General features: G+C 54.9%; 1 long non-coding RNA gene across 3 annotated transcripts in view; it reads left to right on the top strand.

Annotated features, from left to right (window-relative positions):
- Positions 1-16,340, top strand: part of LOC137149362 (uncharacterized) — a 62,413-nt gene extending 46,073 nt beyond the window's left edge. The window contains exons 2-3 of one of the 3 annotated variants that reach the window (XR_010918760.1): positions 3,595-3,702; positions 16,015-16,340. This is a non-coding gene — a long non-coding RNA (uncharacterized lncRNA). Of the gene's footprint in view, positions 1-3,594; positions 3,703-11,951; positions 13,449-14,319; positions 15,039-16,014 lie in introns of those variants that run through there. The other 2 variants (XR_010918761.1, XR_010918759.1) reach the window with 2 other exon arrangements.
- Positions 16,341-17,643: the final 1,303 nt, after the last annotated feature.

The raw sequence follows: 17,643 nt of genomic DNA on the forward strand, positions 1-17,643 counted from the left end.
TGTGGCCCGGCCCAGCAGGGGCATTGCAGCTGTTCCTCAGCCCAGGCTCCGAGGAAGGCCACGGCGTCTCGGTCTTCGGCGGGAAAGAGCTAGTGGTTGGTGAGTCTGTAGCCACCGGCCCCCAAGCGGGGCGGAGCTGACGAGTAGTTTATAGCCCCCGGCCCCAGGCGGAGCGGAGCGGAGCGGAGCAGGCAGGTAGTCTATAGCTCCTGGTCCTCAAGCAGGACGAGGACTGGCCAAAGTAGTCGGTACCCCCCAGCCCTCAGGCTGGCGGGCTGGTGAGAGGTCTATAGCCCCATCCCCGGGCAGGGCGAGGCAGGCAAAGGAATCTATGGCCCCCCGGCTCAGTTTCCTCAGCAGCAATAGATCCGAGGGGACATGCACTCCGGGGTGGCTAGGGAAGGGGGCAGGGGACGCAGGCCCACCCAACTCCACCGCGTCCCAGCCCAGGGCCCTGGCCATGGCACAGAGACTCTGCCACCGTCTCAGCAGGGCTCCAGCCGCAATGCACTGACGCTGGTGTGAATGCAAGCTCAGCCGGACTGGAGTCGGCTCCCCTGGGCTATTTCCTCCCATCCTGAACCCGGGCACCTGCCGCCAGGCGCCCGCCTCCGACTCTTCGGGGTAGACGGCCAGCGGGAGTCCTGCTAGCCCCTCATGGTCGGCCGGCGGCAGGTCCGGGAACTCCTCAGGGCCGTCAGCCGAGGGCAGCTCCTCCAGGTCCCAGGGTCCCGGTGGGTCCTCAAACACCGGGCTCAGGCAGCTCCAGCGGCTCCCCGGCGAGGGGCAGCAACTCCAGGTCAGGGCCGGCCTCGAGGGATTCCTCCCAGCCAGCAGCCCCCGGTAGCGCTTCCCAGTCATGAAGGCCCGGTGGCCCGATCCAGTCAGCAGGGCCCAGCCACCCAGGCAGGCCGTGGAGGCTCCGGTCGGTCACACCGCCACGGGGGCTGGGTCAGGCCTAGGCTGCAGCTTTAGCGAAGGCAAATCCTTCTCCAGCAGCTTCTCTCTGAGTGAGCCGCTAGGCCAGCCTTTTATACCTCCCCTTCCTGTCCAGGCCCCGCCTCTCTGTCCCTGCCCCCCACTCCCGGGGTATTTGGTTTGCAGGGCCTCGATCGCCCCAGCAGCGGCGTTGCAGCTGGTCCTTGGGCCCAGGCTCTGAGGAAGGCCACAGCCTCTTGCTACAAGGGCGCTGATCAGTTTGTTGCTCTCTATGTCCAGTGCCAGCAGGACAAGAAGCAAGGGGCTTAACTGGCAGCAAGGAAGAGTTAGGTTAGATGTCAGGAAAACTTTCTCACTCTCAGGGCAGTGCAGGTCTGGAAGAGGCGTCCAGGGAGGCTGTGGAATCCCATCCTTGTGGGTTTTAAGAGCAGGTTGGACAAACACCTGTTAAGGCTGGTCCTAGGTTTACTGGTCCTGCCACAGCGCAGGGGGCTGCACAGATGACTAAAGTCCCATCCAGCCCACAGTCTGGGCTTCTGTGATTTCTGTCTCTCTCTAAGATGGTGGGTGAAGTAATTGCCCAGCTTGCTGAAAGGAGTTTGACTTGGAACAAACATAGCAAACTCTCCTAATACCATATGTAGAGGTTCCTATAGCTAAACCCCAGTGGACCCGATGTGTAGCGGTCTGAATCCCAGCCACAACATCTATACCATCTCGTCAGGAAAATCCTAAAGCAGAGATAATCCCTAATGGTATTTGTGGCCAGATATGAGCTTCATTAAGTTCTGCCTAATGAAAAGCTTGAGTGAAATTACACATTGTGCGTTGTGTGCCCCAAGAGTGTTTTTGTAAATAAATCTGGAGGTTTTGGACTGTACTTTAATACACTCTGAATATCTGTCTGTCAGGAGTGTAGCCTCTGGCTGAGCAAAGGCATAAAATACCTTGTGCAGAGCACAGGAGCAATCCAAATGAATTTCCTCAAGTGGCTCCAGGGGCTGTGGAACAGCCTGTTCCTTCTGACTGCTGTGAGCGCCAATTCCCACAACTGGGCTCCATAAATGATTCAGTTGTTTGCAAGAGGAGAAGCAGCCCTGGGTTTCCTAATGCGAGTGCCGTGTTACCAAGCCAGGACTGGGACGCTGCAGTGCAGACAGCTATGCTTCCCCAGAGAGAACCGGAACGTGGCCTTTTTATCCATCTCGATCCCAGCTGTGTTCTTCATTGGCAGAAGTGAGAACTAAGAAATCTGAATTTACCAGTTCATGCCCAAGATCCCACCAAGAGCCATGTTCTTTTTCTCATTAAGGGCCTGGTCCCGAGGAGAGAAGATATAGCAGAGCTAGGAGCCCAAAGAGGGACAACAAACATCGTACAGGCACTGGAGGGTTTCCGTTGGAGGAGAGAGCGAAACCCTGTGGAATACAATATTGAGACCACAGCATGAGGGCAACACGAAAAGCAGCTGCACAGACACAGACTTTGCGAAGGTGCCTCTAAGCGTGCTTTCGCAAAGCCTGCACGTGGACGTTTATTTTGCACACATGCTGCAGGATGAGTGCTTTTGAATCCCTGACCCGCACACGCGGGGCCAGCTAGTCTCAGTGCAGCACTAGCACTGAACAGGCAGCGTGAGCATGCTCAGAAATGCACAGCCGCTGTCTTGGTGAGAATCAGTCCCCGTCAATAGAAACGTGACCGCAGGCCTGATCTGGAAAAGTGCAGCACACCCACAACTCCCAATGATTTCAATGAGAGTCGCAGATGCTCAGCACTGCGCAGGATCCGGCCCCAGATTCCCAAACTTCCATCTGGGAGTAGCATGTTCCTCTGGACAATATGGACCTAATCCTACAAGCCCACGGGCTGTGTTTACACTACGAGGGTAGGGTGTGACTCCCTGGTTCGTGTACACACGGTTGCGCTAGACCTCATTGAGCTAGTGGGAGTATACATAGGTGGGTAGCCACGGTAGCGTGGCTAGTGGCAGCGGAGGCTCGGCTGAGCCATGCCGAGTAAACGGGTGGGTGTGTACCCAGCACAGCTCAGCCAGGCCTCCGCTACCACAGGTCCCAGCGATTTATACTCACCCAGATCCGTGAGGTCTAGTGCCAGTGTGTGCACACGAGCCATAGTCACGCCGGCTGTCCTAATGAGTCAGTGGCCTCCCGGCGTGACGGGGTGTGCAGGATGATTGCTAGGGCCGCTGTGCACTGAATGTATACACGGGTCCAGCGTACGCTACCCAGTTCCTTTAGGCTGTGAAGAGGATATGGAGGAAATCTGTTCAGCAAAACCAAACTCTTTCTTGTGGTGTTAAATATCATGCAGATTTCTAAACCTAAAGGAGTGACTGATTACAAGCTATTTAAATATTAACCATGCAGGTACCCCAGAGACAAGCGAACAGCATGAGTGTTAAAACAAAGCCAGGATTAGTCAGCTCTCCATGCACCACAAGTGTTCACTCAGGCATTCTTGCAATGAGATTTTTAAATGAAGGTTGATGATAGCTTGATGTAATAAGCTCCCTGCTTTCCATAATGGGACCTTTATTGCATTAACTCCTGCCTCTAACAGGATGATAAATTCATTCAATTCACTTGACATTTGTTGATGAGCCCTTTTTCTTGCAACATATATTTTTCACAGATCCATTTTGTGCGATGTAGACTGAGCTGGTGCCAAGAGCATTTACCAGAAGTCCGTCCTGTGGAATTGAGATTTAATGACTGAAAGGCTGATTGGCTTTGCTATCAGGTAAGTTTTGTTCCCTGAGATCAAAACAAATGGGCTACGTCTTTCTCTTTGCAAATCTGTGTTTTGCCCATTCTTTTTCATGTTGGAGTAGTGACTGTGAATCATCAGGGAAGCAGACTGGTGTGTCTGCACTGCTGGCCCATTGCTCACTATTGATCTGTTTTCATGTCATTCATCTCATGCCGTTTATGTTACACTGTTACATTTACTAAGAATTTCCTATCATCCCTGTCACTGGCTAAATCGAACGAGCCTGATCCTCCTCTCACTTACACCAGCGTTACTCCATTGACTAGGACAAAGCTAGGCAAATGAGCTGCATGCTGACAGATGAAGCTATTTGGAATAGGGGCCATGCCTTCTGGTATGTGTGTACAGCACCAGCTCAATGAGAGCCCGATCCCAGCTGGGAACTTTGGAAGCTCCCACAGTAAGAACATGAATAACAGAATGATTCACTGTAGACACGCACTTTGGAAGGAATACTTTGCCCTGTTTATACACAATGCTGAATTCTAAAGTAACAGCTTCCCCTCAGAAGAGGGATCTAGGGTCACTGTGGACCACGCGAGGGAAATATCTATGTAATGCACAGCATGAGTGAGCAAGACGAACAATGTTCAATAGGAATTGGGCAGGTAGCGCTGCCTGTTATAAAGACCCTGTTTTCAGGTGCTTAGAGAATTGCCAGACTCTAACCACTTGGGCTGAAATGTTCCAGGCTGGGTCTCTGCCTCGGGCTGAATGTTTCTGAAAGCTTCAGCCACAACGAGTCTGACATTTCTGAGTGTGAAGTCAGGGAAAATACGTTCTTTTCAATTTAAAAATAATCCTGGTGCCTCTGCTTTGAGAAGCCCTCGCACCCGTGCTTTGGAGCCAGGACTTGAAATGTGGCAGGGCGTGGCCTTTGGGTTAGCCATGTGCCATTTGCTGTTCCCAGGAAAATCTGTTCAGATTTGGCCAAGTATAAGCCTTTGAAAATCCTGTGTTTGCACACACTCAGCAGAGACTTGTTAGACCTTCGCAGCTAGAATCTCCCAAGATTCTGTCCTCGCTGAGCATGCTCCAGCCCCTCACAGTCCTTGCACGTGGCTGGAATGCACATGCACCGTCCCCGTAGAGCCACTAACGTGCTCCATCCCAGGGCTGTAGGTGCTGAGCAGGATTTTGGCTGGATGACAGGATTTGACTGGACGGCAGGGGATGGAACACTCGATGATTGCCCGGTTTGTTTGTCCCTCTGAAGCACTTGGCACCGGCCACTGTTGGAGGACAGGATCCTAGCCTAGATGGACCGTTTCTCTGACCCAGTCTGGCCGTTCTTATGTGGCCGTTGGCTGGCAGTGGGTCCCTTTCTTTCCCTTCCTTGTCACAGCACCTGCATTGCACAGCTGCTACTGAGGATAATCGCCCTGCTCCTCTGCGAGCACTGACACGGGACCGTGGAGCAGCACTGAGCCGTCCCGTGGCTAGTCACGACTTCCAGAGGATAAGCAATCTGGAAAAGCAAAGGGATTGGGATCTTGGCCTTTTGTTGGTGCAGGGACAGATCCTGATGTCTTAGGGTTGCTGATTTCCACCCAACCCAGAGGAGGCAGTGGGGTCCGCCTGCTTCTAGGGGTATGTCTACACTGCTATGTAAGCCCAGGGTTTGAATTCAGGCTCAAGCCTAACCCCACTTCCATCCACACACAAATCATGCTAAGCCAGGGCTCAGACCCAGGGTCCCAGGACGCCACTGAGGTGGAAATAACAAGTCTGGGTCAAGCCAGGACACAGGGTTCAAGCCCTTTTGCTCTGCATTGTAGACAGAGCCCCACTGGACATGTGCTCTAGGAGTCCACTACAAATATTCCAGGACCTGACTCTCTTTGTCCTCTGGACTGTCAGGTCGGTGGACAGTCAAGTTTTCCCACACTTTTCACCATGAACACAGAGCTCCAGTGGCCACGTTTTGGGAGGACACGGGGAAGTCTGGTTGGACTCAGGTCTGCATAATGCAGTGCAGGATTAGAAATGAGTGTAGAGGCTCCAGCCCTAGGTTAACAAACCCAGGATCTGCTAACATGAATTCTACTAACCCTGGGCTGCATGGTAGTGTAGACACACCGTAAGGGTCTGTCTTCTTTACAGAGTTAGCCCAAGCTCCTACTCAGGTATTGCCCCAACTGCCCTCCCATCCACACACAAAGCCCTCTCAGCTGAGTGTGATGGTCCTTTATAGCTGGGCTAACTATCCCATCCTGGGCAATAGATGGGCTCATAACCCACCCACTTTGCAGGGAGGACTCCGGCTGAGTCACTCAAGTGCTGATAGTCCTCCAGTTCCTTCCCACAATTCCCCTCTGTGTACAGAGGGACAGACGAGGTCTCCCACAATTCACCGGGAAAGAATCATAGAGCTGCTCAGTAAAGCTGAGCAAAGAACAGATTTTTTGGCATGGGGGCTGCACCAAAAAATCCAAAAAGAATTCCAGGTCAGTTCAAAGTGAGAATGAATTTTTCCAACATTTTTTGTTGAATTGAAAAATTCAGTTAGAAATAATGGAACCATTTCAAGCGAACTAGCAGCCCCAAGGCATCGGATCTGTGTCTGCCAACAAAGGGACAGTGCATCCATTTCTTTGCTTTCCCAGATTGCTCCGCATGACCGAGGTTCAAGTGCCGGGCGTGGTCAGTTACCCGGATGGGTCGTGGGTGTAAGGTGCTGCCAGATCAGACACACACACTGGTGGCAGCTGCGTGTTCCTGCTCGGCACTCGCTTTGCTGACTCTGCAGGTGCAGGGCAGTGGAGAACTGGCCTGGAACACAAACTTTCCTACTTTGATCCATTTTCTTTGTAGTAAACCCTGTGATCACAAGGCAGCTAGATCTCTGGTGAGGCTATTCCGAGTGAGAGAACCACGGTACTGCATAAAAGAGCCAGGAGCAGAGACCACTTGGGCACTCGTCAGACGATGGTCTGTGTGCTTGGCTCTCAGAAGAGTATCGCAGGTGGGGCGACAGGCACATTCTCGCGAAAGGGAAGGTAGTGCCCGTTGAAGGAAAGGAATGGCCTTTGTATTAAACTGACAAGACAGTGACCTGGTGCTGTTCCCGCACCAGGTTTATACCGGTGCAATAGCTGGGCGTAGTGAGAACAGCATCCAGTTTCTATATTGCAAACTACGGCTGGGCCCGAAACAAACCTGGAACCGAACACCTGAACTCGAGTCGTTTCTGACTCTGGGCCCAATAATGAGCTGAACCAAACCCCCCGAACAAAAGACCCTCAAACTTTGGAACAACACTGAGCTGGGTCTGGGCTTTGGGCCCACCTCTAAGACCGTTATTCTTTGCATCTCTTCTCCGCTCCCTTGGGTGGGTCATTACACCATCAATAGGCGTCTTCTCTCCAAGTTCCTGGAAAAGCTTCCCTAAGTCCTGACAAATAAACTGTGGACATCATCTGATTAAGAGCAGCATCGCTGCTAACGTGTGCCTGCTGCTAATACAGATTGGAGAACACTGATCGAACATTGTGATTAAGCGTCGTTACACACAGGGGTTCTAGCATCTCTTGCCAGGCGACGTTATCAACACGCTCAGTACACAGCCATTCTCCACTGGTAGCAGGAGAGAACACTTGCATATTAATGCAACATTAGGGGGAGAGGAAATACATTCGTCTAAAGATAAATGCAAAGATGGCCATGGCTGGCGTCCACAAAACACCCTCCCCTCTTGCCTGTCGTTAATCATTTACTTTGAGTACAGCTAGTACTGCAGGTGGGATTATTCCTGGCCAAGGTACCCTGCGGAGTTCTGAAAGGGCCTCCCCTGCTGAAGAAAGATTTCTGGCAGCTTTCCTGACATTTTGGTTTGGAAGACGGACTGGGAACCATGCTCTGAGAGGGACAGGGAGAAGGTGTGGAGGGAAGATTTCACACACAGTCACATCTCCTGGGTTTATCATTTCCAAACAGCACCTGGCTCTTTGAGGTGGATGGGTGGTTTAAGGTGATGCACTTGGAAGGCTGGCTGGAGTGCGGGGCCTAGCATATGAGTTGTGCTGTAAACACAGGTAGGTGCTCCTGACACAGCAGGTGTGCAGCAGGTGCACAGGAGAGAAGCTGGCCCCGCACAGCTGACGCGGTGTCTGTGCCTCGTCATTGGCTTGCTGTCTGTTGTCAGCCTGTGCGCCCAGGGGAGGGGTGCGCCCAGAACCCTGCTGCCGAGAGTCCCAGCCGCTCCTGACGAAGGGGCTGTCAAAGCTGCTGAAATGCAGCAGTTCAGAGCCTTGACAGCCGTCCCCCTCCCGCGCCGCTCGCGCCCCACCCCGGACTGATGCCTGACTGGTGCCTCTGCAGCCTTTGCCCACCCCAACTTTGTGCCTTCATCCGGCCATCCATGTGCACTTGCCACAGGCTCCCAGTGCTCATCAGTCTGCATCCCCCACCTCCGAGCCCAGTCCACGCCAGCTGCAAAGGGAGCGACACTCCAATCCCTTCCCTTGCACACTGCACTGGTCCCGCCTTTGGCCTGCGAGCCTGTGGGGCAGACAGGGAGACCTCTAGGTTCAGTGACTCCCCAGTTGAAGGTGGGGTTTGGTCCCCCCCCCCCCCCCCCGTCCCAATTCCAGTCTCTCCCCAAACACCCAATCACCTTTTGTTGGGTGCAGGGGTACTTCCTAGGTGGCTCCGCAGTAGATGTTTGGGAGCGTCTGTCTCTGTTTGTGAATCGCCCCCCTTCACTGTTACAGTGGCTGCTCTCTGCATTTCGCCCCTTGTTATCTGTACCCCACTGGTGGAACTGATGGGCCCCCGGTTTGGGTCCAGTCCCTCCTGGCAGAGCTGGTGGCCTGGTTACAATAGCATGAATTACGACCGCAGGCTTTAGGCAAACATACGCAATTGTGTGGGATGATGGCAGCACATCACTGGTGCCCAATGACAAATTCAGTCTATTTTTATGGAAGGGCTCGAAGGGCCAAATTTTTAACCCCCCACCCTCACACACGCATGCACATGCACACACACTCGCACGCACACACACACAGGCACGCACACGTGCGCACACACGCACACGAATGAGCTCACGAAGCAAGCACTGCTCACCCCTTGCCCTTTGAAGACATAGGCCTGCTTGTGAGGTGGAGGGCCACGCGGGAAGGAGCAGGAGCAATTCAGCCAGGTCGTCTCCTCTTCTGTTCAGGATCTTCAGCTAAGCAAAAGGCTCTTTCCAAGCAGCCATTTGTTCCGGACTCACCGTCCAGTTAGGAAGCTACACAGCTCTCCCTGCACCCAGGGAAGCTGTGGTGCATGTCTTTACAGAAGACATACAGGAAAAGGTGCATCCACTGTGCAGTGGCTTTTGGGAACTGCTATGGGGTGGGAGTCACTCCTGTACAGAGACCTCGACACCACTGGAGTCCCACCTAGGCCCCCCCAAATACAGCATTGGCCCTCTGCACACTAGTGATCTCACCCACCGAACTTGGGGAGGGAACTGCAGCCCCTCGACTGAGCAAACACTGGAGGAGTAACGCTTCTGAATTCACTGGCATTCCTGCCAACTGACGCCCATGTAACTGAGACCAGAACCATTCTCAGACGGTGCATTTACGGACGACAATAAAAGATAATCGGGACAAGCATATCCAGCGAGCTTTAAAACCTTCATTTGGGGCCAAGTTATGCTCCCAGTCTCCTTTGAACTCAGTTCTCTGATGTATAATTAATAACCCTTGACAGCTTTATTCATCCAGCTTAAATAAACACTCTTGAAAAGCCCATGGTGCGAAAACTATGGCGCACAGCAAAGCTTCGCAAAATGTTGTGGCATTCGGTGAAGCCCCCAGTCCAAAGTAAATCTGAGCTGCTCATGAGAAGGAGACGAGCCACAGGAAATGCCAGCCCTAAGAACTGTACTTGTTGTAGTATTTGTGGCACTGAGACACAAGAGGGAAGGGTTCGGAGGCTGGGAGTTGCATAGAATTGCAGTGCAGCATCTCCATGTATTGGATTTGTGTTTCCCGAAGGAGAACATCTTTCTTGTTTTCATGCAGTCCAAGCATTTGATTTCAAAATAAAAGCTCTGGGGATCTGACTGTTCTCTCACATTGTCCTTTTAATAAGAAGAGAGGCCAGAACTCCAGCTTCTCAGGCTGAACTGCACAATTGTATTTGTGTCCTTTCCTGCTGCTTTGAGTTGAAGAAATGCCCTTGTAAATGTTATTTCTCAAGGCAACCATCTCTTTCTGCTGGATTTGTCACGCCTTGACTTCCCTATTTTCCCTGGGGGACTTTGATAATCCTTGGAGCACCCAGAAAGCAGCATCGCAAGGAGGTTGAAAAGCAAACCCGGCTCTCCCAGCCCGCAAACAAGAGCTCTTAGCCCTGATCTTGCAAACGTTTCTGTACACGAGTAACATTACTTGCAGGAGGAGTCTCATTGAACATGAGTTTGCTACCCTGAGCAGAGTTACTCACATACACCCAGCCAGCTGCTGGGAAAGCTGCAGCTCCATTAGTGATGCCAATTTCAGGTCCTCTACAACCATCAAATGGCCTGTGGGTAGGAGAGGTCAGCCAGGGCCAGAGCTCCCGCGTGTAAAAGACAAGCAGAGAACAGCTTTGGGATTGCACTCCGAGACTGGGGCCTGCTCCAGGCAGGGTAAAGGAGCAGCGGTGGGCACCAGCGACGTCGCTCGGGATACTCCCCAGCGGCCGAGTGGCACTACTGCACCACTTAGGCCTGTTCCTGATGGGTCTAATTCTGCACTCGCCCCGGTGCTGTGAACCAGGAGTGACGCCACTAAACAGGTGCATTGCATTGGTCTGAGAGCAGCTCCGTGAATCGCAATCAAGCTCCAGGTGCGACACACACCGTCATGCAGCTCTGCCAGCTCCCTCAATACCGTGTGGGCTTTGCTGACATCCCAGTGAACCCAGCTGGGTAGAAGGAGCTGCCCCTGAGCAGCTCCTCTGCTTCCTTTCTAAGAGAGCGCAGTGGGCAGGTGTGGGAGCTCCCCTCTGTCCTGTCCACGGTGTGAATCTGGCTGTGAGGAGGCTAGGCAGGACGCCTGGGCTGTGTGCCTGTGACACTCACGCCAGCTCACCCTCTGCCCAGCTCAGCAGGCCCATGCTTTGCCGAGCCGACGCCTTGCAGTGAGCCAGCTGTCTGGAGCAGGTGCCACCGTCAGCACTCACGGGGCAGCTCAGCTCTCTCCACCGACGGGGCAGCGTGTCTGCCCTTTGCGATGGAGCCAGGGAGTTGTAGCACCACATCAGCTAGTCTGCCCTCCTGCGGATGACAGGCCCCCCACACCACCCGCTACAGCACCCGCACTCTGAACCCACCAGCTGACAGGCCAGTGTCTGGCAGCCCGACGGAGAGCAGAGCGTGTGCAGCAGGGACCGAGGGGCACCAGTGCCTGAGGCCAACACAATGGCTGGGACATGGTTACATGAGATACACCCGGGCAAGTGATCCGCACACACATGCGGCAGGGCAAGGCGAAATGCCCCTAAGATCACAGCCGGTCTGAGCCGGGGGAAATCCCTTCCCGACCCCACACACAGCGATCAGTGAGACCCTGAGCAGGGTCCAAGGGTAAGGGTCCTGTTGGACGGATCCTTTTCTGCACCGTCATCAGCCAAGAGCCGGTTCTGGAAGGTACCATCTCTCCTTTTGGCTGAGCGCTGCACTTCAGTTATCTGGCCAGATCCTCACCTGCTGTAAATCAGTGTCCACACCTGATCTGCCCAGATGAGGACCTGGCTTTTCCATGTCTTTGTCACCTGGACACTAAGTTTGTGCACTGCATTCTCTGGGGTGTGTGTGTGTGTGCATTGCACTCTCCCTGAGGGGAGGGGGTCGTGGTTGTGCACTGCACTCTCCAGGGGTGAGCGGTGTGTGTGCACTGCACTCTCTGGGGTGGAGGTGTTGTACACTGCACTCTCCGGGGTGGTGGTGGTTGTGCACTGCACTCTCTGGAGGGGGGAGGAGTGTGTGTGCACTGCACTCTCGGGGGTGGGGTTGTGCATTGCACTCTCCCGGGGGGGAGAGCTAGGGATGGTGGTGCATTGCACTCTCTGGGGGGGGTGTTGTACACTGCACTCTCCAGGGAGGGGCGATGCACTCACTCTCCCTGGGGGTTCCACCTGACACCTCTTTGAAACGTCATCCCGTGCAGAACGCAGCTGCCAGCAGAGATCACTTTACACCCGTGCCTTCTGATCTGTATTGACACCCAGCTTATTTCCAGGTAGACACAAGCTGCTGATTCTAACCTCTACAGACTTGGCTGGGCTGGGACCGGACTGTCTAAGAGACTGCCTTTCTGCGCATGGTACCATGGCAGCTGCGATCACCTGCAGCCCTCAGGTGGTACATTTTACAGAAAGGAATAATTAAATCATTCACAGCGAGATGAATCTCTACACTGAGAGAGCAGGGCAATCCCAAGCAGCTTCATCCTCCAGCGCTGCAACCCTCCAAAGGCAACTTCTTTTGCACTAACGTTTATTTGCATCAGACCGTTGGTATTGCGTTAGCGATCACGCTCTGTGCCCCCGCCCCATCCCCGCCTCTGAGATCGGGGGTGTGAGGAGAGAGTAGAGATGAAATACAGGCTTCTCTAAAATCTACCTAGCGGCTCTGCGTCGCTGTAGTTCATGCTCCATGTTTCGTTTGCCCGCGATCGAGGCTCTAAAACCAGATCCTGGTGTATTGAATGTCCTGCTGTCACTCAGAGAAAGATGAAGCGACGACTGTTCAACGTACTGTTCAAATTACACAGCGAAGTGTATCAAAGAAACTGGCATGGCTGGCGGAGCAAACTGTGATCCATGCTCTGCCACTTGCCCCTCTCTGAATGATTGACACAGGGCAGGCTAGCGGGACGCTCAGTGCACCGGAGAGAAGCTAGCCCTGGGTCCTTCTTCTCGTGGAATGAAGTGAAATTGCTGGGCAGGCTGCGCTGACGTGTTTGCAAAGTAAGGAGCAGAGCAACAGATGCGGGGGAGGTGAGAGGACTAAACCAGGCAACAAAACCTGGGCAGATACCAGCTCTCCCCACTGCCCCGCTACCTGCCACCATCGTTCCACTAACGCCCGTGGCGCTGCGGTAGCAGCGGGTGAGGAGGAGGAGGGAGCAGGGGAGGGGCAGTGACCTTGTGGCGCTGGGCCCCGTTTCAGCGCAGCACGTAAGCATGCAGGGTCCACTGATGGCACGGAGACTCCAGCCACGCTTCAGTGCTTGGCTGGGCCGGGAGGGGCTCTGGGAGGCATTACCAGGAGGGGACGTGGCGCCTGCTCTCAGGCGGCAGAACCGGAGCACAGCCGCTCTGGTGGCAGGGAGTTACACAGGCCTCCACCAAGGGTAACCCTTCACCCACACGCCTGTCAGCTCCCTCGCTGCCCAGAGAGCTCCAGCCCGGCTCTGATGCGACGAGGACGCTGAAGCAGCTCTGGGGAGGCAGTGCAGCGTGCAGAGCCCAACGCCAGCTGCTTTCATTTGCCTGCTTGCGTAGGGGCAGGTGCCAGCAGCTGTTGTCAGGCAGGGCATGCTGCAGTAGTCCCCGGCTGTGGCTAGCTCAGAGCCTGCGGGGCGGGGACCCGTTTCCTCGCTAGCCGGCCACGGAAGGTGTTTGCAGCCCCAGTGTTTGTGACGGCAGGCCCAGCAGCGGCAATGAACTCAATGTGACCAGACACCCGGCCCCACCTTTCTGATGGGGGGCAGAAGCCCTCTGCAGATCCTGCAGTCACAGATGCTGCCAGTTCCTCTTCTTCTTCCCCCGAGCATCACCGCCACATCCCAGGAGCTGGCGCGAGCACCGACTGCTCTTGCTCCAGGAACTCACTGTGGAGGGGTACAACGGATGGGATAAAACTGAGCAAAGGAAGGGGGAATATCAGGAGAAACTCCCTAGCAGCCCCAGCTCAAAGGGGACAGAGTACTGGCTTGGGGGGGTGTGCATGGGATAGGGGGCCTAGGAAAGGCGGGGGACTGGCTGCTCAAGAAGGGCTGTGACACCGTGGAAATATCTGTCACAAAGGGAAGTGATGGGCGCCCCATCTGGCATTTTCAGGTGTGCCTAGAGGACTAAGAGGCCCCGATCCTGCTGAATGTCAGTGAAAATTGAGACACCAGCCCACTGGGCTCCTTTGAAAATCCCACCACAGAGCACGGGGCCCACAGATGGGCTGGATGAACTAAGGGGCCTTGCCCGGCTCTGATTGCTACGATTTTGTGGCACCATGAAAAAATGCAAAACCTGAAAGCCCCGGCCGGGGTAATGGGAGACAGCCGACCTTTACAAACACATGGGACAAATCTCGCTTCTGAGCCGCCATGTGCTCCGCAGGGCCGCATGGGCTCTGGTTTTGTATTTGTTTTCCTAAAACTGGTTTGATGGCGGCTTGTGAAAGCGTTGCTTGAATTGACACTGCACAGATCTTTCTCTGATTCAGTCGAAGCGCAGCCACTCTCCTGGGCAGCATCAGGCATAACTGCTGCGGCGCTTGCAAGCCCAGGGCTGCATGTTAATATTTATCATCCTTGACCTAATGTTCCCGACTCGCAGTTTGATGCTGGATGCAAAAATTACCTGTTTGATTCATGTGTTTTTCAGCATAACTGAATGTAAAGCTCTGCCCTACAAAGCTGCCACTAATTCTCTGGGATTGTTTGATTCAGAGGATGAAAATGGAGGTGAGCCAGGGAGATTGCAGTCCATTCAGCTTGCGAGATTGCAGTTCATTCAGCGGTGAACCTGGGGGTGTTGTTCAGCAGGAAAGCATTTCAGCTCTCTGCACTTTGCTGCCCTGGTGCTGTTTTATGAATTTGTAACTGTCACAGGGTGTTACATAACAGATCACATTACAGCAAGATCCGAGCATCCTGGTGCAATGTGTTCCAGTGCCTCTTCAGCCCCACAACAGCAAGAGACAAACTGTCCTGGAAGAAAATGTTTGGGAGGAGATTTCTCTGCTCGGGAGTGCTGGCCACCAAGGTGCTATTACACCAACAGTCACTCGCGGACCTGCTCTCACCCCTGCCGTCTGTGAACAAACACGGACGCTTCCAAGTGATTATCCTCCATCTTACAGCCGGGTCACAGGGCGACAAAGTGACTTGCCCAGGGTCATGCCCAGTGCGGCAGTGGCAGAGTCCAAAGTGGAACCTGGCTTTCCAGCTACTGCGCTAAGTGCTGGCTCACAGCAGACGCCCTCAGCGCTCCCCAGGGGGATTTGAGCACTAACAATAGTCAGACATTTTTTCCTTAAAAACCGTATGGTTCTGTCACTGGCGAAGATGTGAGGCGTGGCCAGCTGCTGTGCTCTGCTCTCTGCTGTTCGTAGACACACGCCTCAGACCCTCCTTCCCTTCCAGGGGTGCCTGCCTGGTCCAGAATTACACGGAGTGGGGGGGGGGGGGGCTACACACAAATGTGCACCAGTTCAGAACATAAAAAGATAAGAACGGCCAGACTGGGTCCGACAGCGACCAGGGCCAGGTGCTTCCGAGGGAAGGAACAGAACAGGGCAATTAGCGAGTGATCCCCCCCCTGCCGTCCAGTGCCAGCAGTTGAATGACATGAAGTAAATCCAGTGAGCCTGGTGTCAATGACTCTACGGGCATGGCTATATGCAGAGAAACACCCAAAGCCCGGCTCCAGCCCCAGCCTGGACAGCCACTCTGCAATTGTAGAGCCCCGCGGCCTGGCCTCGGGAGCCTGGGTCACCGGGCAGGGGCCAGCCAGAGGTGGGAGGGTCCCAGCGTCTAACCCACAATTATATGGCCCTGCCGCCCAGCTCAGCTGGCACAGGCCGGCCACGGGTGTCTAATTGCAGTGTAGACACACCCTTGAAGTCACTGGGAGTCTTTCCACCGACTTCAATAGGCTTTGCCTGGACAAGAGCCGTGTGCAGAGACAACAACAGAAGGGCCGTCTGCATGGCCCACACGCTGCCCTTAGCCCTGCCGCAGCCGCCCCAACGATTCCGTTCAACCTCCTTTGTCATTTGCTCGAGCAGCAGGTCTGCCAGTGTGTGTGTGTGTGGTGTGTGCATGTGGGTTTGTGTGCATGTCGGTGCACACGTGTAGGTGTGCGTGTGTGCATGGGCGCACACCAGGCATGCTGAGTTGGCATGGTGGGAGTCCTTCCTGCTGCCTGCACCCCCGGCGCTGAGGCACCTGTCACCACCAGGTCACTGGCTGACGCCAAGCAGTGCCCCTTCCCCCCCCCCCCCCCAGATACGACAGCTCTTCTGGGGCCTTCTTGCTCTGCGTGGGCAACGCGACTCACTCCTGCGTGTTTGCTCAGGGGCGTCCCCGGCGCAGCCATGGTCTGAATAGGCAAGAGCTCCAGGGCATCTTCCCGCGCCCCTGCCTGGGGCCCGCCTGGCTGCTGCGCCAACATCTCCTCCCGGCTCAGAGCTCACGTCACCGCCTGAGGGGTCCTGTCTCGTTTCAGGCTTCGGCCCTGCACCAGGGTTTGCAGGGCTGGGCCAGTCTCCTTTGTGCTTGTGAAGCTCCGTGCCCCCTCTGGCCTCTGCGTAAATAGCCAGGAGCCCAGGCCAGTGAAAGCTGGCGTGTTCCCTGCATGCCCAGCCGGAAGGGCCGGCATGGCTGGCATGGAGGAGGCGCCTCTTACAGCCTGGCTTCCCAGCCCCGTCACTCCATTTCACACAGCACCTCGTAGAAGGGGCCTGGGGACAGGAAAGAAGCTGGAGGAGGAGGAGGGCCGGTTCCAGACTTTCCCAGAGCTCTGACTGCACCGCGTCTTAGAGGGGTGGCAGCACCAAGAAGAGCGTCCCGGCTCTGTAGCCCCTCACTGCTGGGGCTGGCCGCCTACTGCAAAGCATTCCTAGTCACTGAAGGCACGTGCATGGCCCCTGTCACCGAGTGTCTGAGCACCCTACAGCCTGTCCCCAGAGAGAGGGCAGGGCCCTTTTCCCCAGTGTGCAGATGAGAACTAGGGCACAGGGAGACTAAGTGACTTGCTGAAGGCACACAGGAAGTCTGTGGCGGAGAAGGGAATGAAACTCACCCTAACCCCTGGGCTCTCCAGCCCCTCCCTTAACACTCACCCCCATTCATCAGTTGAGCCTGCGAGATAGGACGATGCCTTTACCCTCACTGACAGCCGGGTAGTGGACCGTGGGCACAGCTGAGCTCTGAATCTGGCACTGAGTTTAAGGATTTGCCCAAGGCCATTGGCAAAGATGAGAACAAAGCCCAGGAGTCCTGACTCCCTGCTCCTGCCTAACCACTAGATCCCGCTCCCCGTGGAGAGCGGAGGAAAAAGAGTGATCTGGGAATGTTTAGAGAGAATTACCCGGGTCCCGTCCATTATTTCTTACGATAACCCAACAGGACCCAGCTGGGGAAGCGAGGAAGGCGGTGAGCCAGCTACGAACAGACACCATGTTCCCTGCCGCTGTCCTGTCCTGTGCAGTATCAGAATCAGAACCAGAACCAGAACGGATGGCTGCAGGAAGCCAAGGGAGGGTAGTTAGCTGGGGAAGAAGCTGCCCGATCCGGGCGATTCGAGGTAGAAACACAACTACAGACAACAGACAAGCCAGCAGCTTTCATTTGGCAGTGGGAAAAGCACCGGCTGTGGTGATGCATGTTTCCAACAACCCTGCCCCCGTTGCTGTCACGCACTTGGCCCTGGGACTGCCCGGCAGCAATCTGTGAAAGTCTGCAAACACGTCCCCAAATCCAAGACACGCGCCTGCTCCTGGGGGAGTCAGTGCTGTCCGTGTGCGGCCCAGCAAGCACTGCGAACTGTAAGGCGCTGATCCTTGTGAAAGAGGGTCCATTTTACAGACAGGAGCTGAGACAGAGAGACACGAACTCATCCAGCGAGGCCGGGGCAGAGATGGGGTTTGACCCGTTCTCTCCTGAGGCCAAGGCTTTATCTACAAGCCAGCCTCCCACTCACTGC

The sequence above is a fragment of the Emydura macquarii genome, unplaced genomic scaffold, assembly GCF_026122565.2.
Source record: "Emydura macquarii macquarii isolate MOO-44397 ecotype Brisbane River unplaced genomic scaffold, CSIRO-AGI_Emac_v2 contig_729, whole genome shotgun sequence".
Classification (NCBI taxonomy): domain Eukaryota; kingdom Metazoa; phylum Chordata; order Testudines; family Chelidae; genus Emydura; species Emydura macquarii.